We start from the raw sequence: 14,829 nt of genomic DNA, 5'->3' as shown, positions 1-14,829 counted from the left end.
AGAGTTTATTACTTACCACTTCCCTGAGTTTAATGTAAATGTCATTGTGGATATCACTTTATTATCATTCTGCTTACTAATATCCTATGAATCTTAATTTCTCCTAAGTTTTTTTTTCTCTTAGTCTTCTACCTATTACTAGATCACACACCATCCACTCAAAGCCCAGGAATCATTCCCAATTGCCCTCCCTAACCCCCTGCCTCTAATAAATCAACAAGTCCTATTACTCTACCTCCAAAATACGTTCCAGTTCCATCTGTTTCTCTACTGAAACACCTTACGCCCAAGCGACCACCTTCTGTTCCCTACTACAGTAGCTTTCCCTGCTGCAGGGGCTTCCTGTGGGTCTCTCTGATTCCATGCTTGACTTCCTAGGATGCATTTTCCAAATGGCAGCTAACATGATCTTTCAAAATGTACATCAGGTCACACCACTTCCTTAACTTGCAGCATTATGCTGACTTCCTCTGACACTTAGAATAAAATTCCCCTCTGCCATGGCTACAAGGACCAATGATGTGTGCCCTTCCCACCTCTCTGGCTGCAGGCCTGCCCGTCTCCCATTGTTCCTGTGCTCCTGGCGCAGGGAGCATGCCAATACAGAGTCCTTTCTCTCATTCTGCTCCCTTTTTTGTCACTCAGGTACCAGCTCAAAGGTCATGTCCCTACGAGTTGATTTTATTCTGGATTATATAACCTTGTTTTACTTTCTTCATAGCTCTTTTTGCTATACAGAATTATCCTGTGCATTTACTTACTGACTTGCTTATGGTCTTTCCATCTCTACTGTTAGAAAACAAGCTTCTTTTATGCCTTGATCGCTTATCTCCGTCCTCTGGCACATAGGGATATTCACCAGTTTTATAATGATTGCTCTATATTTAATAAATCTGGATAATAATATAAATCAGAGCAGTTCAAAATTCATATTAGCATAGGTATTATATTATTTAATTCCTTTTAAAATTCCTGATTATAATACATGTGGTCAGACGTTTACCTTCTGAATTGATGACCATGATGTGTTATCATTTTGTCAAGTGAGCTAGAGAGTACAGAACTATCCAATTTGCCCAGATGTCGACAGTCTGTACTTTGATTCTTTTTTTTATTATGATGAGACCTTTTAAGTAACTCTCCTTTGATTTTTAAATCTTCGTATTTGTTTTCCCTCCCATCAATGTCATATTCATGATTGTCTTCTCTACCAGTATTCTTGGATAATTTTTGCTATGAAAATAGCAATATCTTTGAACCCTACTGTCTTATTAGACATCCCTAAATGCAGAACATCTGTGGTATTTTCAATCAAAATGAAAATACTCATGTATCAAAGTTTCAGCATCATGTAAGGTCTTTCTAACTGATTTTGGGTGGATCAGATTTATAGCTAAATGTTAATATATTTATGGACATAAATCTGATAACTATTAGTGATAGTATTATTCCAGGTGTAGAAAATGGGGCGTCTAAGATGGTAAATACATTCACTAATGATATGTACTTCACCCTCTCACTGTCATTGGAGAGGGAGGGAGGAGCACATAGGGGTTAAGAGAATGAACTATAGCCAGAATGCTGGATTCGTATTATTGACTCTGCCACTAGCAAATCATGTCACCTTAGACAAGTAACTTAATCTCTCAGCCTCAGGTTCTTTGTTTTGCCCTTTTTTATCAATAAAATGAGGCTGTTAATACTGTGATGATTATAGGCATTAATATTTGTAAAATACCTGGAACAATGCCCAGCACAGAGCAAGTGCTATGTAAGTATGAAGTCTATCTCCACCGCTATGATGACTGTTCTCAGAACTCTTCTCATGAAGCAGAAGCACAGGCTAGACCCGAAAGAGCGGGGGGCTGATGACTCTGCAGGCCCTCGGGTAGGCCAGGAGATGGGGACAGTTCCAGAAGCCTAGACAGTGGACATGGCCGGTTTCCACAAGCAAAGCAAAGCGTTGGTATTAGAGAGGTCCTGCCACATTCCATATCTTGTTAGGGAGACAGGAACTGAGATGTGAGCAGAGTTCAAAGACAGGGGTGCTAGCCTAAGAACAAGACACGGTTGCACCAACTGTAAATAGAAAGGGAGAGCTTGATCCAGTGGTGGGAAGGAGCACCTGGAATTGACAGCTGGGCTGGCGGAGCAGCGCAGGTCAGGCAGCAGTTGCCATGCTGCTGAGGTCCTGGTCCAACCCTTGAATAGCAGGTCCTCAAATAACCTTGTTTCATTATAACATCGATGTGATGCTGTGGGACCTTACCTCTTGTTCATGTCAACTAACCTGTGGGAAAATTGGTTTTGTTATACATTGTTTTGGTGCAGCTCTAAGAACCCACCGATGATGTTAAGTGAGAACTTACTATATATCCCAGACCTGGAGCAGAATATGTGGAAATAACTCTCAGGGTTGCTATCTTAGAACTATACAAACTATTTTGTGTCCTTGGAATGTCTGTTCAGAATAGAAAATATATTGCATGAATCACAAGTTTGATTCATGATGACAGTTTCTCCTTGAGTACTTCCCTGGGCTCCTGGGGACTCCAAGGCAGGTAAGGCAGCATCCACTCATAAGAAGCTCTCAGTGTAGCCGGGAAGTTTCCCTGGTCATTGGGGCAGAGGAATCTCCCTGATTTCAACTTCCAAGGAGAAACTCTCTGTCATCAGAGTCATTCTCGTTCGACATGTGATTCTCTCTAGGTCTGTACCAGAGGCACACCTACAATATTGAGCCGCCGAGCCTGCATTGAGGGAGCTTATTAAAAGGCTCTTTATCATAGTGGTATCATGCAGATGATGTGGACATTAAAGTCCCACTGCCGAGTCCTGCTACCCTCACATTTTTATTTCATAAACTCAGTGACCTTAGTAATCTCTTGGAGCCTTAATTTCCTCAACTGAACCCCCGGAATTAATGTTATTTGTTTTTCAGAGTTGTCATGAGAATTAAGTGAAATATTATAGTTAAAACACACGCATGCGTTACTCATAGTGAGTTCCCTAGACTCCCCCTTCACAAGCGAATGCCTGGAGCACTAAAAGAGCCCCGTAATGGAATTCCAGCCTTCAATCTCTTTCCCTTCCAAACGGTCCTACATGTTCTCAAAGTGCAGAGGGAATGTGTCCCTTCCCTGAGAATAGCCTTCAGGCAGTCTTTCACCCTACGAGACTGACCTTAATACCCTTCTACATTCCCCGCCCCCCCCACCCACCCACCATGCCTTTCACTCCCTTCCACACCATCTGTGCTGTAGTCCAGCTGGCCTGTCAGCACCCCAAAACCAGCCTGTGACACTCCATTTCCCTCTCTTCATTCGAATGTCCCCTTTTCTGCTGAAATCCTAGCCCCACCTCCAAACAGCCCACGTGCCATCTGTTTCATGAAGCCTTTCCCGGCACCATCTGCAAACACCTGCCCCCTTCCTCTAAAGTCCAGAACCCTTCATGGCACCTGTTACGCTGCTGCTCGCCCTGTTCCTCACAGGTTAACTACGTGTCCATATCATGTCTCCCTCCTAGGCTGTAGGTTTCCACAGGGAATGATCAGATCTCATTTGTCATTGTGTCCTTTAGAGTACCCACTGCCGTGGAGATGCTCAGTAAATACATTGAATGGATGAATGTCGTGTTCCTGTTTTATATTATTCAAGAGTATCACATTGTTTCTCATTGTCTTATGGGGGATATTGAGTGAGTTCTGGTTTTACAAACGGAATTATGTCAGGATGCATCGTGTTATGCTTCAGCGGTATTATCTACCATAAACGCACAGTCTCGTGTTATTACATTACACAGGCTCTTGGTGAGATCATTGAATGTTCTGCCAAGCTCACTGCCCCCTAGACAGAGGCAAGTTCTTAATTTCAAAGATAAGTTCATCTCTTTGTCTTTTAGTCCTAAAAACAATTGAGTTTGGATAACTTTTTCCTGCAGGACCATTTAGTTCATGGAAAACTAGCCTTATAGAGTTGACTTTTACAGAACCCTCCTATTTGCCTGTTTACACATCCTTCTGTGATTGATAACGAGATGTATAGATAGGCTCCCATATGACTTTATGGAAATTATTTTGCAGTTGTAGTGAAAAATATGGAAAACATGTCTATAATGTTAAATCAACCTAATCACAGGTTCTGACTAAAGACCCTGAAATTATTAAAGTTCACAGAAAACAACAGGATCTTATTTTGTGACCAGTTTGTAATTTTGTCATGTTAAACTTGAAGTGTTAGTAGTATATTTAGTATCTACAAGGTAGAGTTATGCCAAATGTTTTGTGGTTTAGATGAGCTTAAGAATAAGGAATGTCCGGCACCGTATCTGGTGGGGACTAAGTTTTGCTCTCTTCTCATCCCTTTGGGTACTCTGCCTAAGGATTCCATTCTGGAAGCACCCAGGTTCCCAGATTGTACAATTTCATCCAGCCGCTGTAGTAGAATTGGAAACGGATATTTCCTTCTCACTCAGATCCATCATGGTGCTTTTCTTATTCTCTGAATACTGTATTATTCTTGTTTTCTTTTTTATTTGCATTTGTGTGTTGCACTAAATTTTTAGATATCTTCATTTGGTATGTGACAATAGGCCAAACTAAATATCATCTTTCCCCCAAGGAACCACAGGAGAATAAAGCTGCAGCATTACAATTCAAGACAAACATTAAGTGGATGGGGGTCGCTGAAGCAATTTAAACAGATGGGGAACAAAATTAAAGAAGGAAAACGGAGGATGAGTTTGGCAGTGATAATATACTTTATGGATTTAAAAGAAAGATGTAAGAGCTAATGTCAGGAATTTCTCTAGTGCAAGAAATCTCTAGGGCAGTGATGGCGAACCTTTTGAACTTGGCGTGTCAGCATTTTGAAAAACCCTAACTTAACTCTGGTGCCATGTCACATATAGAAATTTTTTGATATTTGCAACCATAGTAAAACAAAGACTTATATTTTTGATATTTACTTTATATATTTAAATGCCATTTAACAAAGAAAAATCAACCACAAAAATGAGTTCGCGTGTCACCTCTGACACGTGTGTCATAGGTTCGCCATCACTGCTCTAGGGTGTACATAAGATTCCAGGTGTTAAAAGTCAGAGAAAAAAAGAAAGAAAACATTTAGGTAATTTAGGGGAAAATTAACATAGGTTCACAAAACAAAAATAAATAAACACTTAGATTCAGATTCATACTTTCAAAAAATGTGACTATAAATTAACAAATAAGACAAACAGCTATTTGTTATTTTTATTTCTACTTTACAGCATTTCTCTTTAACAAATAACTATTGAATATCTTCTCAATATCAATATAGAAACAATGTATGTACAAATGAGGACATAAAGAGATAGAAGATCTACCCCTACTCTTATAAGGTTTATAATATAATTGAAAAGAGGGCATAATTGCATCTGCAAGCCCATAAGGTAGAATAGCTGAATATATATTAGCATAGACAGTACATTTATATAGGAAGAATCGTGTAATTCTGACATCTAAAGAGTACATGGAATTAATGGGGGGGGGGGATGGGGGGAATAAATTTGTTACTAGAGCTATATGATTTCATAGGACTTTCTCAGTTAAAAAGGCATTCTTGCCCTGGCTGGTATGTTCAGTGGTTAGAGTTTTGGCCTGTGCTCAGAAGGGTCTCGGGTTTGATTCCCGGTTAAGGGCCCATACCCGGGTTGAGGGTTCAGTCCCTGGTTGTGGGAGGCAACCAATCAATATGTCTCTCTGACATAGATGATTCTCTCTCCCTGTCTCACCCCCCCCACCCCCCCCACCCCCACCCGACACACACACTCTTTCTCCCTCCCTTCCACTATGTCTAAAAATCAATGGGAAAAATAACCTCGGGTGAGATTAACAAACAAAATAAACGCACTCTTAAGCTTCAAAATTTGATGCAGAATTCTTATATGAAAACATCTTGACTAGAGTCCTTAAAGGATATTTTCACAAGGATAACAAGAAGAAAAAAAGACAAAAGCAAGCTGTATCATTTGTTTGTTTCTGGTGGAGAAGGAGATCAGGAAGCCAAAGAAACCAATGCACTTGTTCCCAATTCACTTTGGTGTGTTTGGTTCATAAGTTAAGGAAATTAGTTTTTTACACTAATATGATTACAAAAATCATATTGGAAGAATAATGAACAAAAAAATTGTATACTTAGAAACCAAGGAGAATCTAAATGGTTGAGAACTGTTATACTTTTGCTCTGATGTGTTGTGGTCACCTTGGTGTATTATACCCAGTGCTGTGCTAGGTGCTCTGCATACATAACCTCATTAAATCTTATTTGATTCTGTGATGTGGGCATTATCTCCATTATATAAGTGGGGAAACTGAGGCCAGGTGAAATTAACTGGTCTTTTACCATAAAATGTAAAGTGGGGGAGCCAGAATTTTACCCCAGGTCTTTCTGAGACTCCAGATCCCATGCTCTTCACCCTATGTGTACAACATTGGGATAATAATACTGTAGGTGATGTGTTGGGTGATGATAAGTTACTTTGTTGAGAAATGTGAAAAGAAGGAAAATAAAATTATTCTTTTACTTCAAACTGTAAATCATAAAACAACAAATCAGACCAAAGATATACAAAATAACCTTAAATAAAAGGACTCCCAGACACACAAGATGGGTTGGGGATATCTCGAGAAAGAATGTTTCCTTCAGGAAGGAGAGCTGGTCAGCTCTAGAAGCCTAGGAGGTTCAAGGAATTATTCATTGGCAAAAGCCCTCCTGGCAACATCCAAAGAATTGGTACCCAAGTGTCTGTGTGGTTTACCTGTCAGCTAAATCCCATTTATGGTGATGAATATAGCAGCTGTCCAGTCTCCGTGTCTAATATTCAGATCATCCAACCACCCAAACAACCTTCTGATAGTCAGGCTCCCAACACAATCTGTCTCTAGGAAGGACCATACACTGCTCTGACCAGCATCGGTCTCCAGGCTCCTTGGCAGTTACACACCTCATGGTAAATAAATAACTTGGCATCTGGTTTATATATCAGTCTCCTGTGAACTTTGTTGCATGAGTCAGCATTCCTAAATCCAGTCAGTGCTAGGACACCATGAAAATTTTCTGAGACTGCAAGGTCAGTGGCCAGATCTTGAATTATGGTGAATCCATCATGCTAAGTACTCTCTTATGGTACCTGCCTTCCCAGCATGCTGGTCTTTCCCGGGTGACATCTTTATTGTGTCTTGTGTCACAAGCCTTTCCAAGCAAACGTGTACTCTCACTGCCTTCAAGAGTTGTGAGGGGCAGAGATAATTCAGGTAAAGCACCGAGCACAGTGCTTTCCACAGTTAAAGGCTTTTATTATTATTATTATTATTATTATTATTATTATTATTATTATACTAGATAAATAGTAGCTGCTGTCATGACTGTTGTCATGATCGTCATCCTAGCATCGGTTAAGAAACCTGGGTCCTACTGTATGAGACCAAGGAAGCCCTGTTGCTGAGAAATTTTCATGTTTCTCGTCTGTTAATGGCAATAACTGTCTGAATGCTGCCTCTGCAGTGACTGATGGCCTGCTCTCACTGCCTGAGAACAGCTACTGTAAGACAGCACTTTCCCGTGGCTACAGGGTCAGGTGCTGCCCAGGTGGTATGTCAGCTACAGTCCTCTAGGTTGCAGGTAGCAGAAACCCAGAAACCCCACTGGCACTAAAGCTGGCTTAGCAAAACAGGGTCTCCCCACTGTATCTGAGGATACCAAGGGCAAAATGCTGCTGGGCGTCTGGAAAGATGGGGCCAGGACGGAAGAGAGGAGCCCAGGGGAATATTTGCTCCCTTCACTTTCTCTGCTCTTTGCCCATATTTGCTTTTTTCTTCCTTTTTAACAGGCTAGCTGCCCCGCCCAGCTTCTAGGCCACCTGGTAGTCTCCCCACAGCTCCCAGAGGTCCAAGTTCAACCTCCAGTCCAGTTCCACTTCCCTGGTTGAACTGGTTGTGTCAGGAGCTTGGCCCATTCAACTACGGCCATGGGTGTGGAGTCACACTCACCAGCACGGCTGTGAATTCATTGTGACCTTGCAGCTACCTCCAGGGATCCTCTCTCTATCATCTCTCTCTTACTGCACTTGTGGCCACACTCAGGGTCAGTACTGGCCTCACTCTGAGCGTTTCTGTCCAGGCTGACTGGCTCTGAGGCCGCACAGTGTGCTCAGCTCTATGGGAGCCTTTTGTAGATGGGCTGTGGTTAGAGAATCGCCCCAGCACAGGGTCTCTAGAAAGACTGCCTCACTGAAAAGTTGACTCATTCTTGCTATGGTTTTCTCAGCCTTTCCCTTTGCAGATTCTGGCAAAGCTGTTTCTCTCTGCACATCAAAGGCCATCTGCATCTGGAGAAAAGCCTCACATCACTGTTTAAATCTTCTCATCGTCCTCCCCCGCATCCTCCCAACATATAGATTAGGCAAGCTTCACGTGTGTTTTACTGACACACATGAGATATTTTCTTGTCCCCAAGATGCTTAAGTGATACCTTGTCTTGATCCGTGCTTCCTTCCTAACATAGGACAGTGTGGCTCACAGGCAAATGCACAGGTTCTGGATCCTCCCCCAGCTCTAACGATGTGTGAGAACTTTACATAGAAAATACTTGCTATTTTTGAAATTGAGTTTACAATGTGTGATGCTTAATGTCTGTAGCTTAGTGGTGATTTAATTGCGTTTGGTATTCTAGTAACATTTTATCTTGCACACTTATCCACAGACTGAACTAAAGCTTCATTAAACCTTATAGTTGTATGGATTTGAATCTAGTTATTAATTACATGGAAAAATGTTCCAAGTCAGACAGTAATACTCGATATGACCCAATAAATTAAAAACTAGACTTTTGTGCTTTAAACCTGGCTTTATGAGCTTCCTGTGACGCTAGAGCACATGGGCCTGGTAGGCCAGGTTATGTTAGCGCTGGTGACGCTGCAGGAGAGAACCCTCTGAGAGATACTCGCAATCTAACGTGATCTGCCTCTTCTATGCAGCTTACAAAGAATAAAGGGACGCGTTCTCGGGTGCTTCTTGCCAGCTGTGTTGGGCGGATCACTTATGGCTGCACATATGTTCGCAGAATCCTCAACTTTGTTTTATAAGCACCTCCTGCCCATTGGCAGCTGTACTGACGTGTCCAGAAGGCTTAGCTCCCATCCATCATTTTAGGGGGGGACTCAACGGCAGAGAGGAGATTCATTCTTGTTGAAATGCAGAAAAGACAAAGAAGTCTTGGGGGCTTTGGGGAAGTAAGAGGCAGAGCCAGACTCTTAGGAAATAAAGGGAAGTTGTGTGCACCCAGTGGACACAGTAATGAATGGTTTTGAATTATGGGTAACAGTACTGGGCCCACTACTAACAGTTTTGCATCCAGAAGTCATTGCCTTCTCTTTTGACAGTAAGGGGGAACCTAAAATAGAGTGTTCCCTGAACCCACTTTCAATCATCCTGTCCTCACAATGTTGTGAAATATGACAGGGGATCTGGGAAGATATTAAAAGAGCTCCACCTGAGATAACTCAGTAAATACAGATAAAAGGACCTGGACTAGGGCCATAAGAGACACGGAAGTGGATGGGGCTATGGTTCTGATCTCAAGGCAAATGGTCTTTTGGAAGGGATAACAAGTACACAAATCAAGGCAATACAAACTATGAAGTTCCATAGCAGACACATGAGAATGTGCCTCTTCAAACAAGGGTTTCTGTCAGACTGGCAATATCAAGAAGAGGGATCATAGAGGAGATGGTAATTCAGGGGGTCTTGAAGGCTGAATAGGATTCCATCAGATAAAATAGGGGGGCAGGGGGAACAGTTGGAAAAAAATAATTAGTATGAGCAAATTTCAGAATTGAGTAGAAGACAGTGTTCATCTGGGGAGTGGCAGATAATCTGGCTTGACTGGCACACATTGTCAAATAAGTGGTAAGTGGAGGAGTGATGGCTGCAGACATGCCTTTCTAGTGTATGTCCATTTCAGAGAGGGAAAGAAGCAAACACCAAACTTATTGAGCACCTACTATGTACCAGGCACCAAACTGGTTCTATGTCGTGTTTTTCCTGTCCTCACTATAAACCTGTGTAGTGGGTGCTATTGTCTCTATTTCATGCTAAGGTAACTTAGGTTCTGAGAAGTTATAACATTTTCCCGAGATCACAGAGCAAGTAAGGACGTAAAACCAGTACTCAAGCCTAGGTTTGTATGAATCCGTAAGGTTTCTTCTGTGTTGTGCTACCTTGACTACTAGAGCATTGAATTTGTAGTTTCAGTTGCTCTGTATTGGAGAACCATTGGCAGTCCAGGACTTTGTCCGGTAGAATGTGGAGAAGAGGAACCCAAATGAGAAGGTCTGTTGGCCTGTTCAGGGTCTCGGAGAGGAGATGACAGAGGCTGTAAAGCTGGGGGCGGAGGGGCAGTTGGTACGGAAGGACAGAAGTGAGTGCAGTAGACATTGTAGAGAAAGAATCTGTGCTCTTGGCAATTAACATGGTAAGTTAATGAGAGAGAGTGGGAGAAGTCATAGATGCTGCTACATTGAAGCTCAGTGAGAGGTATCCCACTGTATAAGATTTTGTAAATCAGGGGGACCCACTCTGCTAGGCACTGTTCACTGCTGTGCAGTGCATACAAATTACATGGACTCCGGACATCAACTCTGCCCAGGGGAGTGTTGTGCTCCCCTGTTACAGAAAGAAAGCTGAGCATCTAAGAAGTTAAATGAATGATCATGGCCATTTCTCCTTGAAAAGTACATGAGCACACACAAGTTGTAACATACAATTTCCTGAAGTTATAGATTCCTGTAACTGACGTAAATCTTTTTTTTAATTTCTTTTTTTATTGATTAAAGTATTACATATGTCTCATTTTTTCCCCATCGACCCCTCCCTGGCCACCCCCAACCCCCAGGACAACCCCAGTGTCCGTGTCCATTGGTTATGCTAATATATATGCATACAAGTCCTTTGGTTGATCTCTTATACACACACCCCCTCCCCTGCCTTCCCTGAGGTTTGACAGTCCATTCAGTGTTTCTCTGTCTCTGGATCTATTTTTGTTCACCAGTTTATGTTGTTCATTATATTCCACAAATGAGTGAGATCATGTGATATTCATCTTTCTCCAACTGGCTTATTTCGCTTAGCATAATGCTCTCTAGGTCCATCCATGTGGTTGCAAAAGGTAAAAATTCCTTCTTTTTTATAGCAGTGTAGTATTCCATTGTGTAGATATACCACAGTTTTTTAATCCACTAATCTGCTGATGGGCACTTAGGCTGTTTCCAAATCTTAGCTATTATAAATTGTGCTGCTGTGAACATAGGGGTGTGTATGTCCTTTCTGATTGGTGTTTCTTGACGTGAATCTTTGATGAAGAATTGCAACACCAGCCCGGCCAGTGTGGCTCAGTGCTTGAGCATTGACCTATGAACCAGGAGGTCACAGCTTGATTCCTGGTCAGGGCACATGCCTGGGTTGTAGGCTCAATCCCCAGTAGAAGGCAAGCAGGAGGCAGCCAATCAGTGATTCTCTCTCATCATTGATGTTTCTATCTCTCTCTCCCTCTTCCTTCCTCTCTGAAATCAATAAAAATATATATTATTTAAAAAAAAGAATTGCAACACCAGAGGAAACACTGCCACAGCTCCTGAGCCCTATGTCAATGAGGATCCGGTTCAGATATAAGAGGCAGAAAATACAAAGTAGCAGCAGCGGCACAACACAGGACGTTTCTTTTCCCAGTACAGCTGAGCAGTCACTGGTAGGCAGTCTAGGACTGTGACAGTCTCTACCTGGTCATGAGGCCCAGGCCCCTGCTTCCTGCTGCTCCGCTGTCCCAGCACCTGCTCCTCCTCCCTGGCTGCTCAGCTTCAGTGTCTTGTCCTCATTCCAACCACAGAAAGAGGAAGCGGCCAAAAAGAGCACCCCTCCTTCCTTCAAGGATAGGTCTTGGAACCCCCACCCTGTACACATGCTAACATCCCAGAATCCAGAATTGTGTCACATGGCTATTCCTACTTAAAGGGGACATTGGGACTTATTTGCTGAGGAGGAAGGGCAGGAGAGCTCCTGGGAGACCGGCCCCTAGCAGTCCCTGCTGACCTCTCAATCTCCTAGGACCTAGGTGCTCGCCAGCCCTGGGACCTGTGTGCTTCTTGCCTACTTGTAAAACCCATCGTTTAGTCCAGCCGTGGGCAAACTACGGCCCGCGGGCCGGATCCGGCCCATTTGAAATGAATAAAACTAAAAAAAAAAAAAAGACCGTACCCTTTTATGTAATGATGTTTACTTTGAATTTATATTAGTTCACACAAACACTCCATCCATGCTTTTGTTCCAGCCCTCCGGTCCAGTTTAAGAGCCCATTGTGGCCCTCGAGTCAAAAAGTTTGCCCACCCCTGGTTTAGTCTGTGCTGCAGTGAGAAATCCTTCCCCAGTGCATTGGTGAAGGGTCTGCTGAAGCAGGACTCCCAGTGAAAACTTAAAAAGCAAATGAGACTTCAGATAGATAGATAGATAGATAGATAGATAGATAGATAGATAGATAGATAGATAGATAGATAGATAGATAGATAGATAGATAGGTAGATAGATAGGTAGATAGATAGATACTGTAGTTTAAAATGCTAGCATTCCCTGCCCTTAAAAAAAATGAGAGGTGGGGAAGGAATCTGTCAATAAGACATGCTTTTAAAGTAAATGGAAAACATTTGCAAACTGGAAGAATGCTGAAGTCATTTCTGTCCTGTCACTTTATTTGGTGGTAGACATTTTATTAGCCTATTTCTCTTTTCCAATTAAATACTCTTGCATTAAAAGGGGTGGGGGGCACTTCTCTCTGGAAACGAAGAACTATGTTTAGCCGTCAGTGTTTGATGTTTGCTGCTCTGCATTAAAAAGGTTTGGGGATGAAAGAAAGGACAGTAAATATGAATTGATGGTCTATAATAATCTGTTTATGAATTACTCTCCCTCAAATAGCAAAGCTATTCCCCAAAAAAATAGCAATATTTCCCCCATTAGAGTCACAGTAAATGCCATTATTCATGAAGTATAAGTTAATTCTTAAAAGCTACATTGTTGAAGAAAGTAACAAGCAGGAGAAAAGGAAGACAGAGAGGCCATATAGCCCAACTGTTAAGGGCATAGAAGCTGGATCTCGTCACTTATAAGTTAGGCCTAATAATAGTTGATGCCACTTTGAGTTGTTGGGTGAAATAACCAATTGCTATATGTGAGGAGAGGAACAGCGTCCAGCGCATAGTTGGTGCTTTGTGTTAGCAGTTCTTACTTTCCTCGAAGGGCTTACCTTCTGCAGGTGCCAGTTGGCCTCTTGTTCTGCCCTAGATTCTGAATGTTGGAGAAAAACTGAGCTTCGATTACAAGCCACAAACTCTTTACCCATCGTTTTCATAGAGGCGCATGGGTCTAAAAGTTCACTTATGTCCTATATTTTCAAGCATGCATGACTGCCAATTTTTAAATCCAACTCCTAGTTAGAAAAAAGTCAAACTTGAGAACCTTACATGTTTTATAGCAACACCTTCATATGCTACATCAAAGTCAACGTTACAAATCTTGGTTCTCTCATGCTATTAGCATTTTTTGCAGCTTTATTGAAATAAAATTCACATACCACAGGTTCACTCATTTAAAGGGTGCAATTGAATGGTTCTATGCGTATTCACATAGTTGCGTGGTCATCACCACAGTCAATTTCAGAACATTTTTATAATCTCAGAAACAAACCTGTGCTTTAGCTGTCACCCGCCAGTCCCCCACTCCCCACCCCTACACAACCACTAATTTATTTTGTGTCGCTATACTTACCTATTCTGGACATTTCATATGAATGGGACCATATAATTTGTAGTCTTGTGACTGGCTTCTTTCATTAAGCATAATGTTTTCACAATTCACCCATGTTGTATCACAGATCAGTATTTTATTCCTTTTTGTTGCCAAATAATATTTCATTGCATGGATATACTATATTTCACTTACCAGTCATAGGTTATTGGACATTTGGGTATTAGCGTTTTTTGAATTCTGATTGTTGTAGCTAGGACTTTTGCAACTATATAAAACTAGGGGCCCGGTGCACGAAATTCGTGCACTGGGTGTGTGTGGGGGGGGGAGTGTCCCTCAGCCCAGCCTGCCCCCTCTCACATACTGGGAGCCCTCAGGCGTTGACCCCCATCACCCTCCAATCGCAGGATCGGCCCCTTGCCCAGGCCTGACGCCTCTGACAGAGGTGTCAGGCCTGGGCAGGGGACCCTCATTTCCCCCCATCACTGGTTCTGCCCCCAGCCCAGGCCTGATGCCTCAGCCAGAGGCGTAGACCCCTATCACCCTCCGATCACCTGATCGGCCCCTTGCCCAGGCCTGACGCCTCCGCCAGAGGTGTCAGGCTTGGACAGGGGACCCCCATCTCCCCCTGATCACTGGCTCTGGCCCCCGCCCAGGCCTGAGGCCTCTGGCTCAGGAATCATGCCTGGGCAGGGGACCCCCATCTCCCTCTGATCGCTTGCTCCAACCCCACCCAAGCCTGACGCCTCTGACCCAGGCTTCAGGCCTGGGCAAGGGGACCATCATATCCCCCCAACCCCCGGCTCCACCCCCGCCCAGGCCTGATGCCTCGGCCAGAGGAGTTGACCCTCATCACCCTCCGATCACCAATCACCGGATCGGCCCCTTGACCAGGCCTGAGGCCTCCGGCAGAGGTGTCAGGCCTGGGCAGGGGACCCCCAGCTCCCCGCAGTTGCAGGCTCCACCCCTGCCCAGGCCTAATGCCTCTGGCTGAG

General features: G+C 43.1%; 1 protein-coding gene across 3 annotated transcripts in view; it reads left to right on the top strand.

Moving 5' to 3' along the window:
- VPS13B (vacuolar protein sorting 13 homolog B) overlaps positions 1–14,829 on the top strand; it is a 626,384-nt gene that overhangs the window by 495,633 nt on the left and 115,922 nt on the right. The gene's annotated exons all lie outside the window — the stretch shown is intronic.

This window comes from Myotis daubentonii, chromosome 17 (genome assembly GCF_963259705.1).
Source record: "Myotis daubentonii chromosome 17, mMyoDau2.1, whole genome shotgun sequence".
NCBI classification, from domain to species: Eukaryota; Metazoa; Chordata; class Mammalia; order Chiroptera; family Vespertilionidae; genus Myotis; species Myotis daubentonii.
The sequence above is the reverse complement of the archived record's forward strand: the minus strand, read 5'-3'. Positions and strand labels throughout refer to the sequence as shown.